We start from the raw sequence: 27,619 nt of genomic DNA, 5'->3' as shown, positions 1-27,619 counted from the left end.
AGTGAGGGACTGTGCGCCGAACTCCGCCTCTCGCGTTCTTTTGAGCCGGGGAAGGTGAAAACAGCGGCTCCGGAGCCGGCACACGGATGATTAAAGCGCAGGCGCAGTCGCGACAGGGCAGTTAGAGGACGGGACTGTGGCTCCGGACCCGGCAACCGAACTGTTTGCGCGCAGGCGCATTAAGGACAGAAAAGTTGGAGGACGGACGGTGGGTCCGGACCCGGCATCCGAGCAGTTCGTACGCAGGCGCATTAATGACAGGGGAGGAGGATTCCGGATCCGGTTTGTGCGCAGGTGCAAGGTGAAAGCGGGAAAAGCGAGAAATCACAACAACTACAGTGGGAGGCGGAGGAGCGCAGCTCGTGTTTGTGAGGGTGAGGGTGAGGGTGAGGGAGGGTGTGAGTGTCTCTGTCCAGGGTGAGGGAGAGGGAGGGTGTGAGTGTCTCTGTCCAGGGTGAGGGTGAGGGAGGGTGTGAGTGTCTCTGTCCAGGGTGAGGGTGAGGGAGGGTGTGAGTATCTCTGTCCAGGGTGAGGGAGAGGGAGGGTGTGAGTGTCTCTGTCCAGGGTGAGGGTGAGGGAGGGTGTGAGTGTCTCTGTCCAGGGTGAGGGAGAGGGAGGGTGTGAGTGTCTCTGTCCAGGGTGAGGGTGAGGGACGGTGTGAGTGTCTCTGTCCAGGGTGAGGGTGAGGGAGGGTGTGAGTGTCTCTGTCCAGGGTGAGGGTGAGGGAGGGTGTGAGTGTCTCTGTCCAGGGTGAGGGACGGTGTGAGTGTCTCTGTCCAGGGTGAGGGTGAGGGACGGTGTGAGTGTCTCTGTCCAGGGTGAGGGAGGGTGTGAGTGTCTCTGTCCAGGGTGAGGGTGAGGGACGGTGTGAGTGTCTCTGTCCAGGGTGAGGGTGAGGGACGGTGTGAGTGTCTCTGTCCAGGGTGAGGGTGAGGGAGGGTGTGAGTGTCTCTGTCAAGGGTGAGGGTGAGGGAGGGTGTGAGTGTCTCTGTCCAGGGAGAGGGTGAGGGACGGTGTGAGTGTCTCTGTCCAGGGTGAGGGAGGGTGTGAGTGTCTCTGTCCAGGGTGAGGGTGAGGGACGGTGTGAGTGTCTCTGTCCAGGGTGAGGGTGAGGGACGGTGTGAGTGTCTCTGTCCAGGGTGAGGGAGGGTGTGAGTGTCTCTGTCCAGGGTGAGGGTGAGGGACGGTGTGAGTGTCTCTGTCCAGGGTGAGGGTGAGGGACGGTGTGAGTGTCTCTGTCCAGGGTGAGGGAGAGGGACGGTGTGAGTGTCTCTGTCCAGGGAGAGGGAGGGTGTGAGTGTCTCTGTCCAGAGTGAGGGTGAGGGACGGTGTGAGTGTCTCTGTCCAGGGTGAGGGTGAGGGAGGGTGTGAGTGTCTCTGTCCAGGGAGAGGGAGGGTGTGAGTGTCTCTGTCCAGGGTGAGGGTGAGGGACGGTGTGAGTGTCTCTGTCCAGGGTGAGGGTGAGGGAGGGTGTGAGTGTCTCTGTCCAGGGTGAGGGTGAGAGACGGTGTGAGTGTCTCTGTCCAGTGTGAGGGTGAGGGAGGGTGTGAGTGTCTCTGTCCAGTGTGAGGGTGAGGGACGGTGTGAGTGTCTCTGTCCAGTGTGAGGGTGAGGGAGGGTGTGAGTGTCTCTGTCCAGGGTGAGGGTGAGAGACGGTGTGAGTGTCTCTGTCCAGTGTGAGGGTGAGGGAGGGTGTGAGTGTCTCTGTCCAGTGTGAGGGTGAGGGACCGTGTGAGTGTCTCTGTCCAGGGTTAGGGTGAGGGACGGTGTGAGTGTCTCTGTCCAGGGTGAGGGTGAGGGACCGTGTGAGTGTCTCTGTCCAGGGTTAGGGTGAGGGACGGTGTGAGTGTCTCTGTCCAGGGTGAGGGTGAGAGACGGTGTGAGTGTCTCTGTCCAGTGTGAGGGTGAGGGAGGGTGTGAGTGTCTCTGTCCAGTGTGAGGGTGAGGGACCGTGTGAGTGTCTCTGTCCAGGGTTAGGGTGAGGGACGGTGTGAGTGTCTCTGTCGAGGGTGAGGGTGAGGGACGGTGTGAGTGTCTCTGTCAAGGGTGAGGGTGAGGGAGGGTGTGAGTGTCTCTGTCCGGTGTGAGTGTCTCTGTCCAGGGAGAGGGTGAGGGACTGTGTGAGTGTCTCTGTCCTGGGTGAGGGTGAGGGACTGTGTGAGTGTCTCTGTCAAGGGTGAGGGTGAGGGACTGTGTGAGTGTCTCTGTCCTGGGTGAGGGTGAGGGACGGTGTGAGTGTCTCTGTCAAGGGTGAGGGTGAGGGAGGGTGTGAGTGTCTCTGTCCAGGGTGAGGGTGAGGGACTGTGTGAGTGTCTCTGTCCTGGGTGAGGGTGAGGGACTGTGTGAGTGTCTCTGTCCAGGGTGAGGGACTGTGTGAGTGTCTCTGTCCAGGGTGAGGGTGAGGGACTGTGTGAGTGTCTCTGTCCAGGGTGAGGGTGAGGGACGGTGTGAGTGTCTCTGTCCAGGGTGAGGGTGAGGGAGGGTGTGAGTGTCTCTGTCCAGGGTGAGGGAGGGTGTGAGTGTCTCTGTCCAGGGTGAGGGTGAGGGAGGGTGTGAGTGTCTCTGTCCAGGGTGAGGGTGAGGGACGGTGTGAGTGTCTCTGTCCAGGGTGAGGGAGGGTGTGAGTGTCTCTGTCCAGGGTGAGGGAGGGTGTGAGTGTCTCTGTTCAGGGTGAGGGTGAGGGACCGTGTGAGTGTCTCTGTCCAGGGTGAGGGTGATGGACGGTGTGAGTGTCTCTGTCCAGGGTGAGGGTGAGGGACTGTGTGAGTGTCTCTGTCCAGGGTGAGGGTGATGGACGGTGTGAGTGTCTCTGTCCAGGGTGAGGGTGAGGGACTGTGTGAGTGTCTCTGTCCAGGGTGAGGGAGGGTGTGAGTGTCTCTGTCCAGGGTGAGGGTGAGGGACTGTGTGAGTGTCTCTGTCCAGGGTGAGGGAGGGTGTGAGTGTCTCTGTCCAGGGTGAGGGTGAGGGACGGTGTGAGTGTCTCTGTCCAGGGTGAGGGTGAGGGACTGTGTGAGTGTCTCTGTCCAGGGTGAGGGAGGGTGTGAGTGTCTCTGTCCAGGGTGAGGGTGAGGGACTGTGTGAGTGTCTCTGTCCAGGGTGAGGGTGAGGGACGGTGTGAGTGTCTCTGTCCAGGGTGAGGGTGAGGGAGGGTGTGAGTGTCTCTGTCCAGGGTGAGGGTGAGGGACTGTGTGAGTGTCTCTGTCCAGGGTGAGGGTGAGGGACGGTGTGAGTGTCTCTGTCCAGGGTGAGGGTGAGGGACTGTGTGAGTGTCTCTGTCCAGGGTGAGGGACTGTGTGAGTGTCTCTGTCCAGGGAGAGGGAGGGTGTGAGTGTCTCTGTCCAGGGTGAGGGTGAGGGACGGTGTGAGTGTCTCTGTCCAGGGTGAGGGTGATTGACGGTGTGAGTGTCTCTGTCCAGGGTGAGGGTGAGGGACGGTGTGAGTGTCTCTGTCAAGGGTGAGGGTGAGGGAGGGTGTGAGTGTCTCTGTCCAGGGTGAGGGAGGGTGTGAGTGTCTCTGTCCAGGGTGAGGGTGAGGGACGGTGTGAGTGTCTCTGTCCAGGGAGAGGGTGAGGGACGGTGTGAGTGTCTCTGTCCAGGGTGAGGGTGAGGGACTGTGTGAGTGTCTCTGTCCAGGGTGAGGGTGAGGGACGGTGTGAGTGTCTCTGTCCAGGGTGAGGGAGGGTGTGAGTGTCTCTGTCCAGGGTGAGGGTGAGGGACGGTGTGAGTGTCTCTGTCCAGGGTGAGGGTGAGGGACGGTGTGATTGTCTCTGTCCAGGGTGAGGGTGAGGGACCGTGTGAGTGTCTCTGTCCAGGGTGAGGGTGAGGGACTGTGTGAGTGTCTCTGTCCAGGGTGAGGGTGAGGGAGGGTGTGAGTGTCTCTGTCCAGGGTGAGGGAGGGTGTGAGTGTCTCTGTCCAGGGTGAGGGTGAGGGAGGGTGTGAGTGTCTCTGTCCAGGGTGAGGGAGGGTGTGAGTGTCTCTGTCAAGGGTGAGGTTGAGGGAGGGTGTGAGTGTCTCTGTCGAGGGTGAGGGAGGGTGTGAGTGTCTCTGTCCAGGGTGAGGGAGAGGGACCGTGTGAGTGTCTCTGTCGAGGGTGAGGGTGAGGGACTGTGTGAGTGTCTCTGTCCAGGGTGAGGGTGAGGGACTGTGTGAGTGTCTCTGTCCAGGGAGAGGGTGAGGGACCGTGTGAGTGTCTCTGTCCAGGGTGAGGGAGGGTGTGAGTGTCTCTGTCCAGGGTGAGGGTGAGGGACGGTGTGAGTGTCTCTGTCCAGGGTGAGGGTGAGGGACGGTGTGATTGTCTCTGTCCAGGGTGAGGGACCGTGTGAGTGTCTCTGTCCAGGGTGAGGGTGAGGGACTGTGTGAGTGTCTCTGTCCAGGGTGAGGGTGAGGGAGGGTGTGAGTGTCTCTGTCCAGGGTGAGGGAGGGTGTGAGTGTCTCTGTCCAGGGTGAGGGTGAGGGACCGTGTGAGTGTCTCTGTCCAGGGTGAGGGTGAGGGAGGGACTGTATGAGTGTCTCTGTCCAGGGTGAGGGTGAGGGACGGTGTGAGTGCCTCTGTCCAGGGTGAGGGAGAGGGACCGTGTGAGTGTCTCTGTCAAGGGTGAGGGTGAGGGAGGGTGTGAGTGTCTCTGTCAAGGGTGAGGGTGAGGGAGGGTGTGAGTGTCTCTGTCGAGGGTGAGGGAGGGTGTGAGTGTCTCTGTCCAGGGTGAGGGTGAGGGACCGTGTGAGTGTCTCTGTCGAGGGTGAGGGTGAGGGACGGTGTGAGTGTCTCTGTCAAGGGTGAGGGTGAGGGAGGGTGTGAGTGTCTCTGTCCAGGGTGAGGGAGGGTATGAGTGTATCTGTCCAGGGTGAGGGTGAGGGACGGTGTGAGTGTCTCTGTCCAGAGTGAGGGTGAGGGAGGGTGTGAGTGTCTCTGTCCAGGGTGAGGGAGAGTGTGAGTGTCTCTGTCCAGGGTGAGGGTGAGGGAGGGTGTGAGTGTCTCTGTCCAGGGTGAGGGTGAGGGACTGTATGAGTGTCTCTGTCCAGGGTGAGGGTGAGGGACGGTGTGAGTGTCTCTGTCCAGGGTGAGGGTGAGGGACCGTGTGAGTGTCTCTGTCCAGGGTTAGGGTGAGGGACGGTGTGAGTGTCTCTGTCCAGGGTGAGGGTGAGAGACGGTGTGAGTGTCTCTGTCCAGTGTGAGGGTGAGGGAGGGTGTGAGTGTCTCTGTCCAGTGTGAGGGTGAGGGACCGTGTGAGTGTCTCTGTCCAGGGTTAGGGTGAGGGACGGTGTGAGTGTCTCTGTCCAGGGTGAGGGAGAGGGACCGTGTGAGTGTCTCTGTCCAGGGTGAGGGTGAGGGACGGTGTGAGTGTCTCTGTCCAGGGTGAGGGTGAGAGACGGTGTGAGTGTCTCTGTCCAGTGTGAGGGTGAGGGAGGGTGTGAGTGTCTCTGTCCAGTGTGAGGGTGAGGGACCGTGTGAGTGTCTCTGTCCAGGGTTAGGGTGAGGGACGGTGTGAGTGTCTCTGTCGAGGGTGAGGGTGAGGGACGGTGTGAGTGTCTCTGTCAAGGGTGAGGGTGAGGGAGGGTGTGAGTGTCTCTGTCCGGTGTGAGTGTCTCTGTCCAGGGAGAGGGTGAGGGACTGTGTGAGTGTCTCTGTCCTGGGTGAGGGTGAGGGACTGTGTGAGTGTCTCTGTCAAGGGTGAGGGTGAGGGACTGTGTGAGTGTCTCTGTCCTGGGTGAGGGTGAGGGACGGTGTGAGTGTCTCTGTCAAGGGTGAGGGTGAGGGAGGGTGTGAGTGTCTCTGTCCAGGGTGAGGGTGAGGGACTGTGTGAGTGTCTCTGTCCTGGGTGAGGGTGAGGGACTGTGTGAGTGTCTCTGTCCAGGGTGAGGGACTGTGTGAGTGTCTCTGTCCAGGGTGAGGGTGAGGGACGGTGTGAGTGTCTCTGTCCAGGGTGAGGGTGAGGGAGGGTGTGAGTGTCTCTGTCCAGGGTGAGGGAGGGTGTGAGTGTCTCTGTCCAGGGTGAGGGTGAGGGAGGGTGTGAGTGTCTCTGTCCAGGGTGAGGGTGAGGGACGGTGTGAGTAGTGTCTCTGTCCAGGGTGAGGGAGGGTGTGAGTGTCCTCTGTTCAGGGTGAGGGTGAGGGACCGTGTGAGTGTCTCTGTCCAGGGTGAGGGTGATGGACGTGTGAGTGTCTCTGTCCAGGGTGAGGGTGAGGGACTGTTGTGAGTGTCTCTGTCCAGGGTTGAGGGTGATGGACGGTGTGAGTGTCTCTGTCCAGGGTGAGGGTGAGGGACTGTGTGAGTGTCTCTGTCCAGGGTGAGGGGAGGGTGTGAGTGTCTCTGTCCAGGGTGAGGTGAGGGACTGTGTGAGTGTCTCTGTCCAGGGTGAGGGGAGGGTGTGAGTGTCTCTGTCCAGGGTGAGGGTGAGGGACTGTGTGAGTGTCTCTGTCCAGGGTGAGGGTGAGGGACGGTGTGAGTGTCTCTGTCCAGGGTGAGGGTGAGGGACGGTGTGAGTGTCTCTGTCCAGGGTGAGGTGTGATATGACGGTGTGAGTGTCTCTGTCCAGGGTGAGGGTGAGGGACGGTGGTGAGTGTCTCTGTCAAGGGTGGAGGTGAGGGAGGTGGTGTGAGTGTCTCTGTCCAGGGTGAGGGAGGGTGTGAGTGTCTCTGTCCAGGGTGAGGGTGAGGGACGGTGTGAGTGTCTCTGTCCAGGGAGAGGGTGAGGGACGGTGTGAGTGTCTCTGTCCAGGGTGAGGGTGAGGGACTGTGTGAGTGTCTCTGTCCAGGGTGAGGGTGAGGGACGGTGTGAGTGTCTCTGTCCAGGGTGAGGGAGGGTGTGAGTGTCTCTGTCCAGGGTGAGGGTGAGGGACGGATGTGAGTGTCTCTGTCCAGGGTGAGGGTGAGGGACGGTGTGATTGTCTCTGTCCAGGGTGAGGGTGAGGGACCGTGTGAGTGTCTCTGTCCAGGGTGAGGGTGAGGGACTGTGTGAGTGTCTCTGTCCAGGGTGAGGGTGAGGGAGGGTGTGAGTGTCTCTGTCCAGGGTGTGAGGGAGGGTGTGAGTGTCTCTGTCCAGGGTGAGGGTGAGGGAGGGTGTGAGTGTCTCTGTCCAGGGTGAGGGAGGGTGTGTGAGTGTCTCTGTCAAGGGTGAGGTTGAGGGAGGGTGTGTGAGTGCTCTGTCGAGGGTGAGGGAGGGTGTGAGTGGTCTCTGTCCAGGGTGAGGGAGAGGGACCGTTGTGAGTGTCTCTGTCGAGGGTGAGGGTGAGGGGACTGTGTGAGTGTCTCTGTCCAGGGTGAGGGTGAGGGACTGTGTGAGTGTCTCTGTCCAGGGAGAGGGTGAGGGACCGTGTGAGTGTCTCTGTCCAGGGTGAGGGAGGGTGTGAGTGTCTCTGTCCAGGGTGAGGGTGAGGGACGGTGTGAGTGTCTCTGTCCAGGTTGAGGGTGAGGGACGGTGTGATTGTCTCTGTCCAGGGTGAGGGACCGTGTGAGTGTCTTCTGTCCAGGGTGAGGGTGAGGGACTGTGTGAGTGTCTCTGTCCAGGGTGAGGGTGAGGAGGGTGTGAGTGTCTCTGTCCAGGGTGAGGGAGGGTGTGAGTGTCTCTGTCCAGGGTGAGGGTGAGGGACCGTGTGAGTGTCTCTGTCCAGGGTGAGGGTGAGGGAGGGACTGTATGAGTGTCTCTGTCCAGGTGAGGGTGAGGGACGGTGTGAGTGCCTCTGTCCAGGGTGAGGGAGAGGGACCGTGTGAGTGTCTCTGTCAAGGGTTGAGGGTGAGGGAGGGTGTGAGTGTCTCTGTCAAGGGTGAGGGTGAGGGAGGGTGTGAGTGTCTCTGTCGAGGGTGAGGGAGGGTGTGAGTGTCTCTGTCCAGGGTGAGGGTGAGGGACCGTGTGAGTGTCTCTGTCGAGGGTGAGGGTGAGGGACGGTGTGAGTGTCTCTGTCAAGGGTGAGGTGTGAGGGAGGGTGTGAGTGTCTCTGTCCAGGGTGAGGGAGGGTATGAGTGTATCTGTCCAGGGTGAGGGTGAGGGACGGTGTGGAGTGTCTCTGTCCAGAGTGAGGGTGAGGGAGGGTGTGAGTGTCTCTGTCCAGGGTGAGGGAGAGTGTGAGTGTCTCTGTCCAGGGTGAGGGTGAGGGAGGGTGTGAGTGTCCTCTGTCCAGGGTGAGGGTGAGGGACTGTATGAGTGTCTCTGTCCAGGGTGAGGGTGAGGGACGGTGTGAGTGTCTCTGTCCAGGGTGAGGGTGAGGGACCGTGTGAGTGTCTCTGTCCAGGGTTAGGGTGAGGGACGGTGTGAGTGTCTCTGTCCAGGGTGAGGGTGAGAGACGGTGGGTGAGTGTCTCTGTCCAGTGTGAGGGTGAGGGAGGGTGTGAGTGTCTCTGTCCAGTGTAGGGTGAGGGACCGTTGTGGAGTGTCTCTGTCCAGGGTTAGGGTGAGGGACGGTGTGAGTGTCTCTGTCCAGGGTTAGGAGAGGGACCGTGTGAGTGTCTCTGTCCAGGGTGAGGGTGAGGGAGGGTGTGAGTGTCTCTGTCCAGGGTGAGAGAGGGTGTGAGTGTCTCTCTCCAGGGAGAGGGAGGGTGTGAGTGTCTCTGTCCCAGAGTGAGGGTGAGGGACGGTGTGAGTGTCTCTGTCCAGGGTGAGGGTGAGGGAGGGTGTGAGTGTCTCTGTCCAGGGAGAGGGAGGGTGGTGAGTGTCTCTGTCCAGGGGTGAGGGTGAGGGAGGGGGTGGTGAGTGTCTCTGTCCAGGGTGAGGGTGAGAGACGGCTGTGAGTGTCTCTGTCCAGTGTGAGGTGTGAGGGAGGGGTGTGAGTGTCTCTGTCCAGGGTGAGGGTGAGAGACGGTGTGAGTGTCTCTGTCCAGTGTGAGGGTGAGGGAGGGTGTGAGTGTCTCTGTCCAGTGTGAGGGTGAGGGACCGTGTGAGTGTCTCTGTCCAGGGTTAGGGTGAGGGACGGTGTGAGTGTCTCTGTCCAGGGTGAGGGTGAGGGACCGTGTGAGTGTCTCTGTCCAGGGTTAGGGTGAGGGACGGTGTGAGTGTCTCTGTCCAGGGTGAGGGTGAGAGACGGTGTGAGTGTCTCTGTCCAGTGTGAGGGTGAGGGAGGGTGTGAGTGTCTCTGTCCAGTGTGAGGGTGAGGGACGGTGTGAGTGTCTCTGTCCAGGGTGAGGGTGAGGGACGGTGTGAGTGTCTCTGTCCAGGGTGAGGGTGAGGGACTGTGTGAGTGTCTCTGTCCAGGGTGAGGGAGGGTGTGAGTGTCTCTGTCCAGGGTGAGGGTGAGGGACGGTGTGAGTGTCTCTGTCCAGGATGAGGGACTGTGTGAGTGTCTCTGTCCAGGGTGAGGGTGAGGGACGGTGTGAGTGTCTCTGTCCAGGATGAGGGACTGTGTGAGTGTCTCTGTCCAGGGTGAGGGTGAGGGACTGTGTGAGTGTCTCTGTCCAGGGTGAGGGAGGGTGTGAGTGTCTCTGTCCAGGGTGAGGGTGAGGGACGGTGTGAGTGTCTCTGTCCAGGGTGAGGGTGAGGGACGGTGTGAGTGTCTCTGTCCAGGGTGAGGGTGATTGACGGTGTGAGTGTCTCTGACCAGGGTGAGTGTGAGGGACGGTGTGAGTGTCTCTGTCAAGGGTGAGGGAGGGTGTGAGTGTCTCTGTCCAGGGTGAGGGAGGGTGTGAGTGTCTCTGTCCAGGGTGAGGGTGAGGGACTGTGTGAGTGTCTCTGTCCAGGGTGAGGGAGGGTGTGAGTGTCTCTGTCAAGGGTGAGGTTGAGGGAGGGTGTGAGTGTCTCTGTCCTGGGTGAGGGTGAGGGAGGGTGTGAGTGTCTCTGTCCAGGGTGAGGGTGAGGGACCGTGTGAGTGTCTCTGTCGAGGGTGAGGGTGAGGGACTGTGTGAGTGTCTCTGTCCAGGGTGAGGGTGAGGGACGGTGTGAGTGTCTCTGTCCAGGGAGAGGGTGAGGGACCGTGTGAGTGTCTCTGTCCAGGGTGAGGGAGGGTGTGAGTGTCTCTGTCCAGGGTGAGGGTGAGGGACGGTGTGAGTGTCTCTGTCCAGGGTGAGGGTGAGGGACGGTGTGAGTGTCTCTGTCCAGGGAGAGGGTGAGGGACGGTGTGATTGTCTCTGTCCAGGGTGAGGGTGAGGGACCGTGTGAGTGTCTCTGTCCAGGGTGAGGGTGAGGGACGGTGTGAGTGTCTCTGTCAAGGGTGAGGGTGAGGGAGGGTGTGAGTGTCTCTGTCGAGGGTGAGGGAGGGTGTGAGTGTCTCTGTCCAGGGTGAGGGTGAGGGACCGTGTGAGTGTCTCTGTCGAGGGTGAGGGTGAGGGACGGTGTGAGTGTCTCTGTCAAGGGTGAGGGTGAGGGAGGGTGTGAGTGTCTCTGTCCAGGGTGAGGGAGGGTATGAGTGTATCTGTCCAGGGTGAGGGTGAGGGACGGTGTGAGTGTCTCTGTCCAGAGTGAGGGTGAGGGAGGGTGTGAGTGTCTCTGTCCAGGGTGAGGGAGAGGGAGAGTGTGAGTGTCTCTGTCCAGTGTGAGGGTGAGGGAGGGTGTGAGTGTCTCTGTCCAGTGTGAGGGTGAGGGAACGTGTGAGTGTCTCTGTCCAGGGTTAGGGTGAGGGACGGTGTGAGTGTCTCTGTCCAGGGTGAGGGTGAGGGACCGTGTGAGTGTCTCTGTCCAGGGTTAGGGTGAGGGACGGTGTGAGTGTCTCTGTCCAGGGTGAGGGTGAGAGACGGTGTGAGTGTCTCTGTCAAGGGTGAGGGTGAGGGAGGGTGTGAGTGTCTCTGTCCAGGGTGAGGGAGGGTATGAGTGTATCTGTCCAGGGTGAGGGTGAGGGACGGTGTGAGTGTCTCTGTCCAGAGTGAGGGTGAGGGAGGGTGTGAGTGTCTCTGTCCAGGGTGAGGGAGAGGGAGAGTGTGAGTGTCTCTGTCCAGTGTGAGGGTGAGGGAGGGTGTGAGTGTCTCTGTCCAGTGTGAGGGTGAGGGACCGTGTTTGTGTCTCTGTCCAGGGTTAGGGTGAGGGACGGTGTGAGTGTCTCTGTCCAGGGTGAGGGTGAGGGACCGTGTGAGTGTCTCTGTCCAGGGTTAGGGTGAGGGACGGTGTGAGTGTCTCTGTCCAGGGTGAGGGTGAGAGACGGTGTGAGTGTCTCTGTCCAGTGTGAGGGTGAGGGAGGGTGTGAGTGTCTCTGTCCAGTGTGAGGGTGAGGGACGGTGTGAGTGTCTCTGTCCAGGGTGAGGGTGAGGGACGGTGTGAGTGTCTCTGTCCAGGGTGAGGGTGAGGGACTGTGTGAGTGTCTCTGTCCAGGGTGAGGGAGGGTGTGAGTGTCTCTGTCCAGGGTGAGGGTGAGGGACTGTGTGAGTGTCTCTGTCCAGGGTGAGGGAGGGTGTGAGTGTCTCTGTCCAGGGTGAGGGTGAGGGACGGTGTGAGTGTCTCTGTCCAGTGTGAGGGTGAGGGACCGTGTGAGTGTCTCTGTCCAGGGTTAGGGTGAGGGACGGTGTGAGTGTCTCTGTCCAGGGTGAGGGTGAGGGACCGTGTGAGTGTCTCTGTCCAGTGTGAGGGTGAGGGACCGTGTGAGTGTCTCTGTCCAGGGTTAGGGTGAGGGACGGTGTGAGTGTCTCTGTCCAGGGTGAGGGTGAGGGACCGTGTGAGTGTCTCTGTCCAGGGTTAGGGTGAGGGACGGTGTGAGTGTCTCTGTCCAGGGTGAGGGTGAGGGACGGTGTGAGTGTCTCTGTCCAGGGTGAGGGTGAGAGACGGTGTGAGTGTCTCTGTCCAGGGTGAGGGTGAGGGAGGGTGTGAGTGTCTCTGTCCAGGGTGAGGGTGAGGGACTGTGTGAGTGTCTCTGTCCAGGGTGAGGGTGAGGGAGGGTGTGAGTGTCTCTGTCCAGGGTGAGGGAGGGTGTGAGTGTCTCTGTCCAGAGTGAGGGTGAGGGAGGGTGTGAGTGTCTCTGTCCAGGGTGAGGGAGGGTGTGAGTGTCTCTGTCAAGGGTGAGGTTGAGGGAGGGTGTGAGTGTCTCTGTCGAGGGTGAGGGAGGGTGTGAGTGTCTCTGTCCAGGGTGAGGGTGAGGGACCGTGTGAGTGTCTCTGTCGAGGGTGAGGGTGAGGGACTGTGTGAGTGTCTCTGTCCAGGGTGAGGGTAACGGACGGTGTGAGTGTCTCTGTCCAGGGAGAGGGTGAGGGACCGTGTGAGTGTCTCTGTCCAGGGTGAGGGACCGTGTGAGTGTCTCTGTCCAGGGTGAGGGTGAGGGACTGTGTGAGTGTCTCTGTCCAGGGTGAGGGTGAGGGAGGGTGTGAGTGTCTCTGTCCAGGGTGAGGGTGAGGGACCGTGTGAGTGTCTCTGTCCAGGGTGAGGGTGAGGGAGGGACTGTATGAGTGTCTCTGTCCAGGGTGAGGGTGAGGGACGGTGTGAGTGTCTCTGTCCAGGGTGAGGGAGAGGGACCGTGTGAGTGTCTCTGTCAAGGGTGAGGGTGAGGGAGGGTGTGAGTGTCTCTGTCAAGGGTGAGGGTGAGGGAGGGTGTGAGTGTCTCTGTCCAGGGTGAGGGTGAGGGACCGTGTGAGTGTCTCTGTCGAGGGTGAGGGTGAGGGACGGTGTGAGTGTCTCTGTCAAGGGTGAGGGTGAGGGAGGGTGTGAGTGTCTCTGTCCAGGGTGAGGGAGGGTATGAGTGTATCTGTCCAGGGTGAGGGTGAGGGACGGTGTGAGTGTCTCTGTCCAGAGTGAGGGTGAGGGAGGGTGTGAGTGTCTCTGTCCAGGGTGAGGGAGAGGGAGAGTGTGAGTGTCTCTGTCCAGGGTGAGGGTGAGGGAGGGTGTGAGTGTCTCTGTCCAGGGTGAGGGTGAGGGACTGTATGAGTGTCTCTGTCCAGGGTGAGGGTGAGGGACGGTGTGAGTGTCTCTGTCCAGGGTGAGGGAGAGGGACCGTGTGAGTGTCTCTGTCCAGGGTGAGGGTGAGGGAGGGTGTGAGTGTCTCTGTCCAGGGTGAGAGAGGGTGTGAGTGTCTCTCTCCAGGGAGAGGGAGGGTGTGAGTGTCTCTGTCCAGAGTGAGGGTGAGGGACGGTGTGAGTGTCTCTGTCCAGGGTGAGGGTGAGGGAGGGTGTGAGTGTCTCTGTCCAGGGAGAGGGAGGGTGTGAGTGTCTCTGTCCAGGGTGAGGGTGAGGGAGGGTGTGAGTGTCTCTGTCCAGGGTGAGGGTGAGAGACGGTGTGAGTGTCTCTGTCCAGTGTGAGGGTGAGGGAGGGTGTGAGTGTCTCTGTCCAGGGTGAGGGGTGAGAGACGGTGTGAGTGTCTCTGTCCAGTGTGAGGGTGAGGGAGGGTGTGAGTGTCTCTGTCCAGTGTGAGGGTGAGGGAGGGTGTGAGTGTCTCTGTCAAGGGTGAGGGTGAGGGAGGGGTGTGAGTGTCTCTGTCCAGGGTTAGGGTGAGGGACGGTGTGAGTGTCTCTGTCCAGGGTGAGGGTGAGGGACCGTGTGAGTGTCTCTGTCCAGGGTTAGGGTGAGAGACGGTGTGAGTGTCTCTGTCCAGTGTGAGGGTGAGGGAGGGTGTGAGTGTCTCTGTCCAGGGTTAGGGTGAGGGACGGTGTGAGTGTCTCTGTCCAGGGTGAGGGTGAGGGACCGTGTGAGTGTCTCTGTCCAGGGTTAGGGTGAGGGATGGTGTGAGTGTCTCTGTCCAGGGTGAGGGTGAGAGACGGTGTGAGTGTCTCTGTCCAGTGTGAGGGTGAGGGAGGGTGTGAGTGTCTCTGTCCAGTGTGAGGGTGAGGGACGGTGTGAGTGTCTCTGTCCAGGGTGAGGGTGAGGGACGGTGTGAGTGTCTCTGTCCAGGGTGAGGGTGAGGGACTGTGTGAGTGTCTCTGTCCAGGGTGAGGGTGAGGGACTGTGTGAGTGTCTCTGTCCAGGGTGAGGGAGGGTGTGAGTGTCTCTGTCCAGGGTGAGGGTGAGGGACGGTGTGAGTGTCTCTGTCCAGGGTGAGGGTGAGGGACGGTGTGAGTGTCTGTGTCCAGGGTGAGGGTGATTGACGGTGTGAGTGTCTCTGACCAGGGTGAGTGTGAGGGACGGTGTGAGTGTCTCTGTCAAGGGTGAGGGAGGGTGTGAGTGTCTCTGTCCAGGGTGAGGGGAGGGTGTGAGTGTCTCTGTCCAGGGTGAGGGTGAGGGACTGTGTGAGTGTCTCTGTCCAGGGTGAGGGAGGGTGTGAGTGTCTCTGTCAAGGGTGAGGTTGAGGGAGGGTGTGAGTGTCTCTGTCCTGGGTGAGGGTGAGGGAGGGTGTGAGTGTCTCTGTCCAGGGTGAGGGTGAGGGACCGTGTGAGTGTCTCTGTCGAGGGTGAGGGTGAGGGACTGTGTGAGTGTCTCTGTCCAGGGTGAGGGTGAGGGACGGTGTGAGTGTCTCTGTCCAGGGAGAGGGTGAGGGACCGTGTGAGTGGTCTCTGTCCAGGGTGAGGGAGGGTGTGAGTGTCTCTGTCCAGGGTGAGGGTGAGGGACGGTGTGAGTGTCTCTGTCCAGGGTGAGGGTGAGGGACGGTGTGAGTGTCTCTGTCCAGGGAGAGGGTGAGGGACGGTGTGATTGTCTCTGTCCAGGGTGAGGGTGAGGGACCGTGTGAGTGTCTCTGTCCAGGGTGAGGGTGAGGGACGGTGTGAGTGTCTCTGTCAAGGGTGAGGGTGAGGGAGGGTGTGAGTGTCTCTGTCGAGGGTGAGGGAGGGTGTGAGTGTCTCTGTCCAGGGTGAGGGTGAGGGACCGTGTGAGTGTCTCTGTCGAGGGTGAGGGTGAGGGACGGTGTGAGTGTCTCTGTCAAGGGTGAGGGTGAGGGAGGGTGTGAGTGTCTCTGTCCAGGGTGAGGGAGGGTATGAGTGTATCTGTCCAGGGTGAGGGTGAGGGACGGTGTGAGTGTCTCTGTCCAGAGTGAGGGTGAGGGAGGGTGTGAGTGTCTCTGTCCAGGGTGAGGGAGAGGGAGAGTGTGAGTGTCTCTGTCCAGTGTGAGGGTGAGGGAGGGTGTGAGTGTCTCTGTCCAGTGTGAGGGTGAGGGAACGTGTGAGTGTCTCTGTCCAGGGTTAGGGTGAGGGACGGTGTGAGTGTCTCTGTCCAGGGTGAGGGTGAGGGACCGTGTGAGTGTCTCTGTCCAGGGTTAGGGTGAGGGACGGTGTGAGTGTCTCTGTCCAGGGTGAGGGTGAGAGACGGTGTGAGTGTCTCTGTCAAGGGTGAGGGTGAGGGAGGGTGTGAGTGTCTCTGTCCAGGGTGAGGGAGGGTATGAGTGTATCTGTCCAGGGTGAGGGTGAGGGACGGTGTGAGTGTCTCTGTCCAGAGTGAGGGTGAGGGAGGGTGTGAGTGTCTCTGTCCAGGGTGAGGGAGAGGGAGAGTGTGAGTGTCTCTGTCCAGTGTGAGGGTGAGGGAGGGTGTGAGTGTCTCTGTCCAGTGTGAGGGTGAGGGACCGTGTGAGTGTCTCTGTCCAGGGTTAGGGTGAGGGACGGTGTGAGTGTCTCTGTCCAGGGTGAGGGTGAGGGACCGTGTGAGTGTCTCTGTCCAGGGTTAGGGTGAGGGACGGTGTGAGTGTCTCTGTCCAGGGTGAGGGTGAGAGACGGTGTGAGTGTCTCTGTCCAGTGTGAGGGTGAGGGAGGGTGTGAGTGTCTCTGTCCAGTGTGAGGGTGAGGGACGGTGTGAGTGTCTCTGTCCAGGGTGAGGGTGAGGGACGGTGTGAGTGTCTCGGTCCAGGGTGAGGGTGAGGGACTGTGTGAGTGTCTCTGTCCAGGGTGAGGGAGGGTGTGAGTGTCTCTGTCCAGGGTGAGGGTGAGGGACTGTGTGAGTGTCTCTGTCCAGGGTGAGGGAGGGTGTGAGTGTCCTCTGTCCAGGGTGAGGGTGAGGGACGGTGTGAGTGTCTCTGTCCAGTGTGAGGGTGAGGGACCGTGGTGAGTGTCTCTGTCCAGGGTTAGGGTGATGGACGGTGTGAGTGTCTCTGTCCAGGGTGAGGGTGAGGGGACCGTGTGAGTGTCTCTGTCCAGTGTGAGGGTGAGGGACCGTGTGAGTGTCTCTGTCCAGGGTTAGGGTGAGGGACGGTGTGAGTGTCTCTGTCCAGGGTGAGGGTGAGGGACCGTGTGAGTGTCTCTGTCCAGGGTTAGGGTGAGGGACGGTGTGAGTGTCTCTGTCCAGGGTGAGGGTGAGGGACGGTGTGAGTGTCTCTGTCCAGGGTGAGGGTGAGAGACGGTGTGAGTGTCTCTGTCCAGGGTGAGGGTGAGGGAGGGTGTGAGTGTCTCTGTCCAGGGTGAGGGTGAGGGACTGTGTGAGTGTCTCTGTCCAGGGTGAGGGTGAGGGAGGGGTGTGAGTGTCTCTGTCCAGGGTGAGGGAGGGTGTGAGTGTGTCTCTGTCCAGAGTGAGGGTGAGGAGGGTGTGAGTGTCTCTGTCCAGGGTGAGGGAGGGTGTGAGTGTCTCTGTCAAGGGTGAGGTTGAGGGAGGGTGTGAGTGTCTCTGTCGAGGGTGAGGGAGGGTGTGAGTGTCTCTGTCCAGGGTGAGGGTGAGGGACCGTGTGAGTGTCTCTGTCGAGGGTGAGGGTGAGGGACTGTGTGAGTGTCTCTGTCCAGGGTGAGGGTAAGGGACGGTGTGAGTGTCTCTGTCCAGGGAGAGGGTGAGGGACCGTGTGAGTGTCTCTGTCCAGGGTGAGGGAGGTTGTGAGTGTCTCTGTCCAGGGTGAGGGTGAGGGGACGGTGTGAGTGTCTCTGTCCAGGGTGAGGGTGAGGGACGGTGTGATTGTCTCTGTCCAGGGTGAGGGACCGTGTGAGTGTCTCTGTCCAGGGTGAGGGTGAGGGACTGTGTGAGTGTCTCTGTCCAGGGTGAGGGTGAGGGGAGGGTGTGAGTGTCTCTGTCCAGGGTGAGGGTGAGGGAGGGACTGTATGAGTGTCTCTGTCCAGGGTGAGGGTGAGGGACGGTGTGAGTGTCTCTGTCCAGGGTGAGGGAGAGGGACCGTGTGAGTGTCTCTGTCAAGGGTGAGGGTGAGGGAGGGGTGTGAGTGTCTCTGTCAAGGGTGAGGGTGAGGGAGGGTGTGAGTGTCTCTGTCGAGGGTGAGGGAGGGTGTGAGTGTCTCTGTCCAGGGTGAGGGTGAGGGACGGTGTGAGTGTCTCTGTCGAGGGTGAGGGTGAGGGAGGGTGTGAGTGTCTCTGTCTCAGGGTGAGGGAGGGTATGAGTGTATCTGTCCAGGGTGAGGGTGAGGGACGGTGTGAGTGTCTCTGTCCAGAGTGAGGGTGAGGGAGGGTGTGAGTGTCTCTGTCCAGGGTGAGGGACAGGGAGAGTGTGAGTGTCTCTGTCCAGGGTGAGGGTGATTGAGGGTGTGAGTGTCTCTGTCCAGGGTGGGTGAGGGACTGTATGAGTGTCTCTGTCCAGGGTGAGGGTGAGGGACGGTGTGAGTGTCTCTGTCCAGGGTGAGGGAGAGGGACCGTGTGAGTGTCTCTGTCCAGGGTGAGGGTGAGGGAGGGTGTGAGTGTCTCTGTCCAGGGTGAGAGAGGGGTGTGAGTGTCTCTGTCCAGGGAGAGGGAGGGTGTGAGTGTCTCTGTCCAGAGTGAGGGTGAGGGACGGTGGTGAGTGTCTCTGTCCAGGGTGAGGGTGAGGGAGGGTGGTGAGTGTCTCTGTCCAGGGAGAGGGAGGGGTGTGAGTGTCTCTGTCCAGGGTGAGGGAGAGGGACGGTGTGAGTGTCTCTGTCCAGGGTGAGGGTGAGGGACGGGTGTGAGTGTCTCTGTCCAGGGTGAGGGTGAGGGGACCGTGTGAGTGTCTCTGTCCAGGGTTAGGGTGAGGGACGGTGTGAGTGTCTCTGTCCAGGGTGAGGGAGGGTGTGAGTGTCTCTGTCCAGGGTGAGGGTGAGGACGGTGTGAGTGTCTCTGTCCAGGGTGAGGGTGAGGGACGGTGTGATTGTCTCTGTCCAGGGTGAGGGACCGTGTGAGTGTCTCTGTCCAGGGTGAGGGTGAGGGACTGTGTGAGTGTCTCTGTCCAGGGTGAGGGTGAGGGAGGGTGTGAGTGTCTCTGTCCAGGGTGAGGGTGAGGGACCGTGTGAGTGTCTCTGTCCAGGGTGAGGGTGAGGGAGGGACTGTATGAGTGTCTCTGTCCAGGGGTGAGGGTGAGGGACGGTGTGAGTGTCTCTGTCCAGGGTGAGGGAGAGGGACCGTGTGAGTGTCTCTGTCAAGGGTGAGGGTGAGGGAGGGTGTGAGTGTCTCTGTCAAGGGTGAGGGTGAGGGAGGGTGTGAGTGTCTCTGTCGAGGGTTGAGGGAGGGTGTGAGTGTCTCTGTCCAGGGTGAGGGTGAGGGACCGTGTGAGTGTCTCTGTCGAGGGTGAGGGTGAGGGACGGTGTGAGTGTCTCTGTCAAGGGTGAGGGTGAGGGAGAGTGTGAGTGTCTCTGTCCAGGGTGAGGGAGGGTATGAGTGTATCTGTCCAGGGTGAGGGTGAGGGACGGTGTGAGTGTCTCTGTCCAGAGTGAGGGTGAGGGAGGGTGTGAGTGTCTCTGTCCAGGGGTGAGGGAGAGGGAGAGTGTGAGTGTCTCTGTCCAGGGTGAGGGTGAGGGAGGGTGTGAGTGTCTCTGTCCAGGGTGAGGGACTGTATGAGTGTCTCTGTCCAGGGTGAGGGTGAGGGACGGTGTGAGTGTCTCTGTCCAGGGGTGAGGGAGAGGGGACCGTGTGAGTGTCTCTGTCCAGGGTGAGGGTGCGGGAGGGTGTGAGTGTCTCTGTCCAGGGTGAGAGAGGGTGTGAGTGTCTCTGTCCAGGGAGAGGGAGGGTGTGAGTGTCTCTGTCCAGAGTGAGGGGTGAGGGACGGTGTGAGTGTCTCTGTCCAGGGTGAGGGTGAGGGATGGGTGTGAGTGTCTCTGTCCAGGGAGAGGGAGGGTTGTGAGTGTCTCTGTCCAGGGTGAGGGTGAGGGACGGTGTGAGTGTCTCTGTCCAGGGTGAGGGTGAGGGAGGGTGTGAGTGTCTCTGTCCAGCGTGAGGGGTGAGAGACGGTGTGAGTGTCTCTGTCCAGTGTGAGGGTGAGGGAGGGTGTGTGTGTCTCTGTCCAGGGTAAGGGTGAGAGACGGTGTGAGTGTCTCTGTCCAGTGTGAGGGTGAGGGAGGGGTGTGAGTGTCTCTGTCCAGTGTGAGGGTGAGGGACCGTGTGAGTGTCTCTGTCCAGGGTTAGGGTGAGGGACGGTGTGAGTGTCTCTGTCCAGGGTGAGGGTGAGGGACCGTGTGAGTGTCTCTGTCCAGGGTTAGGGTGAGGGACGGTGTGAGTGTCTCTGTCCAGGGTGAGGGTGAGAGACGGTGTGAGTGTCTCTGTCCAGTGTGAGGGTGAGGGAGGGGTGTGAGTGTCTCTGTCCAGTGTGAGGGTGAGGGACCGTGTGAGTGTCTCTGTCCAGGGTTAGGGTGAGGGACGGTGTGAGTGTCTCTGTCGAGGGTGAGGGTGAGGTGTGAGTGTCTCTGTCAAGGGTGAGGGTGAGGGGAGGGTGTGAGTGTCTCTGTCGGTTGTGAGTGTCTCTGTCCAGGGAGAGGGTGAGGGACTGTGTGAGTGTCTCTGTCCTGGGTGAGGGTGAGGGACTGTGTGAGTGTCTCTGTCAAGGGTGAGGGGTGAGGGACTGTGTGAGTGTCTCTGTCCTGGGTGAGGGTGAGGGGACGGTGTGAGTGTCTCTGTCAAGGGTGAGGGTGAGGGAGGGTGTGAGTGTCTCTGTCCAGGGTGAGGGTGAGGGACTGTGTGAGTGTCTCTGTCCTGGGTGAGGGTGAGGGACTGTGTGAGTGTCTCTGTCCAGGGTGAGGGACTGTGTGAGTGTCTCTGTCCAGGGTGAGGGTGAGGGACGGTGTGAGTGTCTCTGTCCAGGGTGAGGGTGAGGGAGGGTGTGAGTGTCTCTGTCCAGGGTGAGGGAGGGTGTGAGTGTCTCTGTCCAGGGTGAGGGTGAGGGAGGGTGTGAGTGTCTCTGTCCAGGGTGGAGGGTGAGGGACGGTGTGAGTGTCTCTGTCCAGGGTGAGGGAGGGTGTGAGTGTCTCTGTCCAGGGTGAGGGGTGAGGGAGGGTGTGAGTGTCTCTGTTCAGGGTGAGGGTGAGGGACCGTGTGAGTGTCTCTGTCCAGGGTGAGGGTGATGGACGGTGTGAGTGTCTCTGTCCAGGGTGAGGGTGAGGGACTGTGTGAGTGTCTCTGTCCAGGGTGAGGGGTGATGGACGGTGTGAGTGTCTCTGTCCAGGGTGAGGGTGAGGGACTGTGTGAGTGTCTCTGTCCAGGGTGAGGGAGGGTGTGAGTGTCTCTGTCCAGGGTGAGGGTGAGGGACTGTGTGAGTGTCTCTGTCCAGGGTGAGGGAGGGTGTGAGTGTCTCTGTCCAGGGTGAGGGTGAGGGACGGTGTGAGTGTCTCTGTCCAGGGTGAGGGTGAGGGACTGTGTGAGTGTCTCTGTCCAGGGTGAGGGAGGGTGTGAGTGTCTCTGTCCAGGGTGAGGGTGAGGGACTGTGTGAGTGTCTCTGTCCAGGGTGAGGGTGATGGACGGTGTGAGTGTCTCTGTCCAGGGTGAGGGTGAGGGACGGTGTGAGTGTCTCTGTCCAGGGTGAGGGTGATTGACGGTGTGAGTGTCTCTGTCCAGGGTGAGGGTGAGGGACGGTGTGAGTGTCTCTGTCAAGGGTGAGGGTGAGGGAGGGTGTGAGTGTCTCTGTCCAGGGTGAGGGAGGGTGTGAGTGTCTCTGTCCAGGGTGAGGGTGAGGGACGGTGTGAGTGTCTCTGTCCAGGGAGAGGGTGAGGGACGGTGTGAGTGTCTCTGTCCAGGGTGAGGGTGAGGGACTGTGTGAGTGTCTCTGTCCAGGGTGAGGGTGAAGGACCGTGTGAGTGTCTCTGTCCAGGGTGAGGGAGGGTGTGAGTGTCTCTGTCCAGGGTGAGGGTGAGGGACGGTGTGAGTGTCTCTGTCCAGGGTGAGGGTGAGGGACGGTGTGAGTGTCTGTGTCCAGGGTGAGGGTGATTGACGGTGTGAGTGTCTCTGACCAGGGTGAGTGTGAGGGACGGTGTGAGTGTCTCTGTCAAGGGTGAGGGAGGGTGTGAGTGTCTCTGTCCAGGGTGAGGGAGGGTGTGAGTGTCTCTGTCCAGGGTGAGGGTGAGGGACTGTGTGAGTGTCTCTGTCCAGGGTGAGGGAGGGTGTGAGTGTCTCTGTCAAGGGTGAGGTTGAGGGAGGGTGTGAGTGTCTCTGTCCTGGGTGAGGGTGAGGGAGGGTGTGAGTGTCTCTGTCCAGGGTGAGGGTGAGGGACCGTGTGAGTGTCTCTGTCGAGGGTGAGGGTGAGGGACTGTGTGAGTGTCTCTGTCCAGGGTGAGGGTGAGGGACGGTGTGAGTGTCTCTGTCCAGGGAGAGGGTGAGGGACCGTGTGAGTGTCTCTGTCCAGGGTGAGGGAGGGTGTGAGTGTCTCTGTCCAGGGTGAGGGTGAGGGACGGTGTGAGTGTCTCTGTCCAGGGTGAGGGTGAGGGACGGTGTGAGTGTCTCTGTCCAGGGAGAGGGTGAGGGACGGTGTGATTGTCTCTGTCCAGGGTGAGGGTGAGGGACCGTGTGAGTGTCTCTGTCCAGGGTGAGGGTGAGGGACGGTGTGAGTGTCTCTGTCAAGGGTGAGGGTGAGGGAGGGTGTGAGTGTCTCTGTCGAGGGTGAGGGAGGGTGTGAGTGTCTCTGTCCAGGGTGAGGGTGAGGGACCGTGTGAGTGTCTCTGTCGAGGGTGAGGGTGAGGGACGGTGTGAGTGTCTCTGTCAAGGGTGAGGGTGAGGGAGGGTGTGAGTGTCTCTGTCCAGGGTGAGGGAGGGTATGAGTGTATCTGTCCAGGGTGAGGGTGAGGGACGGTGTGAGTGTCTCTGTCCAGAGTGAGGGTGAGGGAGGGTGTGAGTGTCTCTGTCCAGGGTGAGGGAGAGGGAGAGTGTGAGTGTCTCTGTCCAGTGTGAGGGTGAGGGAGGGTGTGAGTGTCTCTGTCCAGTGTGAGGGTGAGGGAACGTGTGAGTGTCTCTGTCCAGGGTTAGGGTGAGGGACGGTGTGAGTGTCTCTGTCCAGGGTGAGGGTGAGGGACCGTGTGAGTGTCTCTGTCCAGGGTTAGGGTGAGGGACGGTGTGAGTGTCTCTGTCCAGGGTGAGGGTGAGAGACGGTGTGAGTGTCTCTGTCAAGGGTGAGGGTGAGGGAGGGTGTGAGTGTCTCTGTCCAGGGTGAGGGAGGGTATGAGTGTATCTGTCCAGGGTGAGGGTGAGGGACGGTGTGAGTGTCTCTGTCCAGAGTGAGGGTGAGGGAGGGTGTGAGTGTCTCTGTCCAGGGTGAGGGAGAGGGAGAGTGTGAGTGTCTCTGTCCAGTGTGAGGGTGAGGGAGGGTGTGAGTGTCTCTGTCCAGTGTGAGGGTGAGGGACCGTGTGAGTGTCTCTGTCCAGGGTTAGGGTGAGGGACGGTGTGAGTGTCTCTGTCCAGGGTGAGGGTGAGGGACCGTGTGAGTGTCTCTGTCCAGGGTTAGGGTGAGGGACGGTGTGAGTGTCTCTGTCCAGGGTGAGGGTGAGAGACGGTGTGAGTGTCTCTGTCCAGTGTGAGGGTGAGGGAGGGTGTGAGTGTCTCTGTCCAGTGTGAGGGTGAGGGACGGTGTGAGTGTCTCTGTCCAGGGTGAGGGTGAGGGACGGTGTGAGTGTCTCTGTCCAGGGTGAGGGTGAGGGACTGTGTGAGTGTCTCTGTCCAGGGTGAGGGAGGGTGTGAGTGTCTCTGTCCAGGGTGAGGGTGAGGGACTGTGTGAGTGTCTCTGTCCAGGGTGAGGGAGGGTGTGAGTGTCTCTGTCCAGGGTGAGGGTGAGGGACGGTGTGAGTGTCTCTGTCAAGGGTGAGGGTGAGGGAGGGTGTGAGTGTCTCTGTCCAGGGTGAGGGTGAGGGACTGTGTGAGTGTCTCTGTCCTGGGTGAGGGTGAGGGACTGTGTGAGTGTCTCTGTCCAGGGTGAGGGACTGTGTGAGTGTCTCTGTCCAGGGTGAGGGTGAGGGACGGTGTGAGTGTCTCTGTCCAGGGTGAGGGTGAGGGAGGGTGTGAGTGTCTCTGTCCAGGGTGAGGGAGGAGTGTGAGTGTCTCTGTCCAGGGTGAGGGTGAGGGAGGGTGTGAGTGTCTCTGTCCAGGGTGAGGGTGAGGGACGGTGTGAGTGTCTCTGTCCAGGGTGAGGGAGGGTGTGAGTGTCTCTGTCCAGGGTGAGGGTGAGGGAGGGTGTGAGTGTCTCTGTTCAGGGTGAGGGTGAGGGACCGTGTGAGTGTCTCTGTCCAGGGTGAGGGTGATGGACGGTGTGAGTGTCTCTGTCCAGGGTGAGGGTGAGGGACTGTGTGAGTGTCTCTGTCCAGGGTGAGGGTGATGGACGGTGTGAGTGTCTCTGTCCAGGGTGAGGGTGAGGGACTGTGTGAGTGTCTCTGTCCAGGGTGAGGGAGGGTGTGAGTGTCTCTGTCCAGGGTGAGGGTGAGGGACTGTGTGAGTGTCTCTGTCCAGGGTGAGGGAGGGTGTGAGTGTCTCTGTCCAGGGTGAGGGTGAGGGACGGTGTGAGTGTCTCTGTCCAGGGTGAGGGTGAGGGACTGTGTGAGTGTCTCTGTCCAGGGTGAGGGAGGGTGTGAGTGTCTCTGTCCAGGGTGAGGGTGAGGGACTGTGTGAGTGTCTCTGTCCAGGGTGAGGGTGATGGACGGTGTGAGTGTCTCTGTCCAGGGTGAGGGTGAGGGACGGTGTGAGTGTCTCTGTCCAGGGTGAGGGTGATTGACGGTGTGAGTGTCTCTGTCCAGGGTGAGGGTGAGGGACGGTGTGAGTGTCTCTGTCAAGGGTGAGGGTGAGGGAGGGTGTGAGTGTCTCTGTCCAGGGTGAGGGAGGGTGTGAGTGTCTCTGTCCAGGGTGAGGGTGAGGGACGGTGTGAGTGTCTCTGTCCAGGGAGAGGGTGAGGGACGGTGTGAGTGTCTCTGTCCAGGGTGAGGGTGAGGGACTGTGTGAGTGTCTCTGTCCAGGGTGAGGGTGAAGGACCGTGTGAGTGTCTCTGTCCAGGGTGAGGGAGGGTGTGAGTGTCTCTGTCCAGGGTGAGGGTGAGGGACGGTGTGAGTGTCTCTGTCCAGGGTGAGGGTGAGGGACGGTGTGAGTGTCTGTGTCCAGGGTGAGGGTGATTGACGGTGTGAGTGTCTCTGACCAGGGTGAGTGTGAGGGACGGTGTGAGTGTCTCTGTCAAGGGTGAGGGAGGGTGTGAGTGTCTCTGTCCAGGGTGAGGGAGGGTGTGAGTGTCTCTGTCCAGGGTGAGGGTGAGGGACTGTGTGAGTGTCTCTGTCCAGGGTGAGGGAGGGTGTGAGTGTCTCTGTCAAGGGTGAGGTTGAGGGAGGGTGTGAGTGTCTCTGTCCTGGGTGAGGGTGAGGGAGGGTGTGAGTGTCTCTGTCCAGGGTGAGGGTGAGGGACCGTGTGAGTGTCTCTGTCGAGGGTGAGGGTGAGGGACTGTGTGAGTGTCTCTGTCCAGGGTGAGGGTGAGGGACGGTGTGAGTGTCTCTGTCCAGGGAGAGGGTGAGGGACCGTGTGAGTGTCTCTGTCCAGGGTGAGGGAGGGTGTGAGTGTCTCTGTCCAGGGTGAGGGTGAGGGACGGTGTGAGTGTCTCTGTCCAGGGTGAGGGTGAGGGACGGTGTGAGTGTCTCTGTCCAGGGAGAGGGTGAGGGACGGTGTGATTGTCTCTGTCCAGGGTGAGGGTGAGGGACCGTGTGAGTGTCTCTGTCCAGGGTGAGGGTGAGGGACGGTGTGAGTGTCTCTGTCAAGGGTGAGGGTGAGGGAGGGTGTGAGTGTCTCTGTCGAGGGTGAGGGAGGGTGTGAGTGTCTCTGTCCAGGGTGAGGGTGAGGGACCGTGTGAGTGTCTCTGTCGAGGGTGAGGGTGAGGGACGGTGTGAGTGTCTCTGTCAAGGGTGAGGGTGAGGGAGGGTGTGAGTGTCTCTGTCCAGGGTGAGGGAGGGTATGAGTGTATCTGTCCAGGGTGAGGGTGAGGGACGGTGTGAGTGTCTCTGTCCAGAGTGAGGGTGAGGGAGGGTGTGAGTGTCTCTGTCCAGGGTGAGGGAGAGGGAGAGTGTGAGTGTCTCTGTCCAGTGTGAGGGTGAGGGAGGGTGTGAGTGTCTCTGTCCAGTGTGAGGGTGAGGGAACGTGTGAGTGTCTCTGTCCAGGGTTAGGGTGAGGGACGGTGTGAGTGTCTCTGTCCAGGGTGAGGGTGAGGGACCGTGTGAGTGTCTCTGTCCAGGGTTAGGGTGAGGGACGGTGTGAGTGTCTCTGTCCAGGGTGAGGGTGAGAGACGGTGTGAGTGTCTCTGTCAAGGGTGAGGGTGAGGGAGGGTGTGAGTGTCTCTGTCCAGGGTGAGGGAGGGTATGAGTGTATCTGTCCAGGGTGAGGGTGAGGGACGGTGTGAGTGTCTCTGTCCAGAGTGAGGGTGAGGGAGGGTGTGAGTGTCTCTGTCCAGGGTGAGGGAGAGGGAGAGTGTGAGTGTCTCTGTCCAGTGTGAGGGTGAGGGAGGGTGTGAGTGTCTCTGTCCAGTGTGAGGGTGAGGGACCGTGTGAGTGTCTCTGTCCAGGGTTAGGGTGAGGGACGGTGTGAGTGTCTCTGTCCAGGGTGAGGGTGAGGGACCGTGTGAGTGTCTCTGTCCAGGGTTAGGGTGAGGGACGGTGTGAGTGTCTCTGTCCAGGGTGAGGGTGAGAGACGGTGTGAGTGTCTCTGTCCAGTGTGAGGGTGAGGGAGGGTGTGAGTGTCTCTGTCCAGTGTGAGGGTGAGGGACGGTGTGAGTGTCTCTGTCCAGGGTGAGGGTGAGGGACGGTGTGAGTGTCTCTGTCCAGGGTGAGGGTGAGGGACTGTGTGAGTGTCTCTGTCCAGGGTGAGGGAGGGTGTGAGTGTCTCTGTCCAGGGTGAGGGTGAGGGACTGTGTGAGTGTCTCTGTCCAGGGTGAGGGAGGGTGTGAGTGTCTCTGTCCAGGGTGAGGGTGAGGGACGGTGTGAGTGTCTCTGTCCAGTGTGAGGGTGAGGGACCGTGTGAGTGTCTCTGTCCAGGGTTAGGGTGATGGACGGTGTGAGTGTCTCTGTCCAGGGTGAGGGTGAGGGACCGTGTGAGTGTCTCTGTCCAGTGTGAGGGTGAGGGACCGTGTGAGTGTCTCTGTCCAGGGTTAGGGTGAGGGACGGTGTGAGTGTCTCTGTCCAGGGTGAGGGTGAGGGACCGTGTGAGTGTCTCTGTCCAGGGTTAGGGTGAGGGACGGTGTGAGTGTCTCTGTCCAGGGTGAGGGTGAGGGACGGTGTGAGTGTCTCTGTCCAGGGTGAGGGTGAGAGACGGTGTGAGTGTCTCTGTCCAGGGTGAGGGTGAGGGAGGGTGTGAGTGTCTCTGTCCAGGGTGAGGGTGAGGGACTGTGTGAGTGTCTCTGTCCAGGGTGAGGGTGAGGGAGGGTGTGAGTGTCTCTGTCCAGGGTGAGGGAGGGTGTGAGTGTCTCTGTCCAGAGTGAGGGTGAGGGAGGGTGTGAGTGTCTCTGTCCAGGGTGAGGGAGGGTGTGAGTGTCTCTGTCAAGGGTGAGGTTGAGGGAGGGTGTGAGTGTCTCTGTCGAGGGTGAGGGAGGGTGTGAGTGTCTCTGTCCAGGGTGAGGGTGAGGGACCGTGTGAGTGTCTCTGTCGAGGGTGAGGGTGAGGGACTGTGTGAGTGTCTCTGTCCAGGGTGAGGGTAAGGGACGGTGTGAGTGTCTCTGTCCAGGGAGAGGGTGAGGGACCGTGTGAGTGTCTCTGTCCAGGGTGAGGGAGGGTGTGAGTGTCTCTGTCCAGGGTGAGGGTGAGGGACGGTGTGAGTGTCTCTGTCCAGGGTGAGGGTGAGGGACGGTGTGATTGTCTCTGTCCAGGGTGAGGGACCGTGTGAGTGTCTCTGTCCAGGGTGAGGGTGAGGGACTGTGTGAGTGTCTCTGTCCAGGGTGAGGGTGAGGGAGGGTGTGAGTGTCTCTGTCCAGGGTGAGGGTGAGGGACCGTGTGAGTGTCTCTGTCCAGGGTGAGGGTGAGGGAGGGACTGTATGAGTGTCTCTGTCCAGGGTGAGGGTGAGGGACGGTGTGAGTGTCTCTGTCCAGGGTGAGGGAGAGGGACCGTGTGAGTGTCTCTGTCAAGGGTGAGGGTGAGGGAGGGTGTGAGTGTCTCTGTCAAGGGTGAGGGTGAGGGAGGGTGTGAGTGTCTCTGTCGAGGGTGAGGGAGGGTGTGAGTGTCTCTGTCCAGGGTGAGGGTGAGGGACGGTGTGAGTGTCTCTGTCGAGGGTGAGGGTGAGGGAGGGTGTGAGTGTCTCTGTCCAGGGTGAGGGAGGGTATGAGTGTATCTGTCCAGGGTGAGGGTGAGGGACGGTGTGAGTGTCTCTGTCCAGAGTGAGGGTGAGGGAGGGTGTGAGTGTCTCTGTCCAGGGTGAGGGACAGGGAGAGTGTGAGTGTCTCTGTCCAGGGTGAGGGTGATTGAGGGTGTGAGTGTCTCTGTCCAGGGTGAGGGTGAGGGACTGTATGAGTGTCTCTGTCCAGGGTGAGGGTGAGGGACGGTGTGAGTGTCTCTGTCCAGGGTGAGGGAGAGGGACCGTGTGAGTGTCTCTGTCCAGGGTGAGGGTGAGGGAGGGTGTGAGTGTCTCTGTCCAGGGTGAGAGAGGGTGTGAGTGTCTCTGTCCAGGGAGAGGGAGGGTGTGAGTGTCTCTGTCCAGAGTGAGGGTGAGGGACGGTGTGAGTGTCTCTGTCCAGGGTGAGGGTGAGGGAGGGTGTGAGTGTCTCTGTCCAGGGAGAGGGAGGGTGTGAGTG

At 60.4% G+C, this 27,619-nt stretch overlaps 1 protein-coding gene across 1 annotated transcript in view; it reads left to right on the top strand.

Annotated features, from left to right (window-relative positions):
• Positions 1 to 265: 265 nt before the first annotated feature.
• psmc3ip (PSMC3 interacting protein) overlaps positions 266 to 27,619 on the top strand; it is a 105,302-nt gene continuing 77,948 nt past the window's right edge. The window contains exon 1 of the mRNA XM_073071575.1: positions 266 to 374. The gene's annotated coding sequence lies outside the window, so the exon portion shown is untranslated. The remainder of the gene's footprint in view (positions 375 to 27,619) is intronic.

This window comes from Hemitrygon akajei, chromosome 18, assembly GCF_048418815.1.
Source record: "Hemitrygon akajei chromosome 18, sHemAka1.3, whole genome shotgun sequence".
Classification (NCBI taxonomy): domain Eukaryota; kingdom Metazoa; phylum Chordata; class Chondrichthyes; order Myliobatiformes; family Dasyatidae; genus Hemitrygon; species Hemitrygon akajei.
The sequence above is the reverse complement of the archived record's forward strand: the minus strand, read 5'-3'. Positions and strand labels throughout refer to the sequence as shown.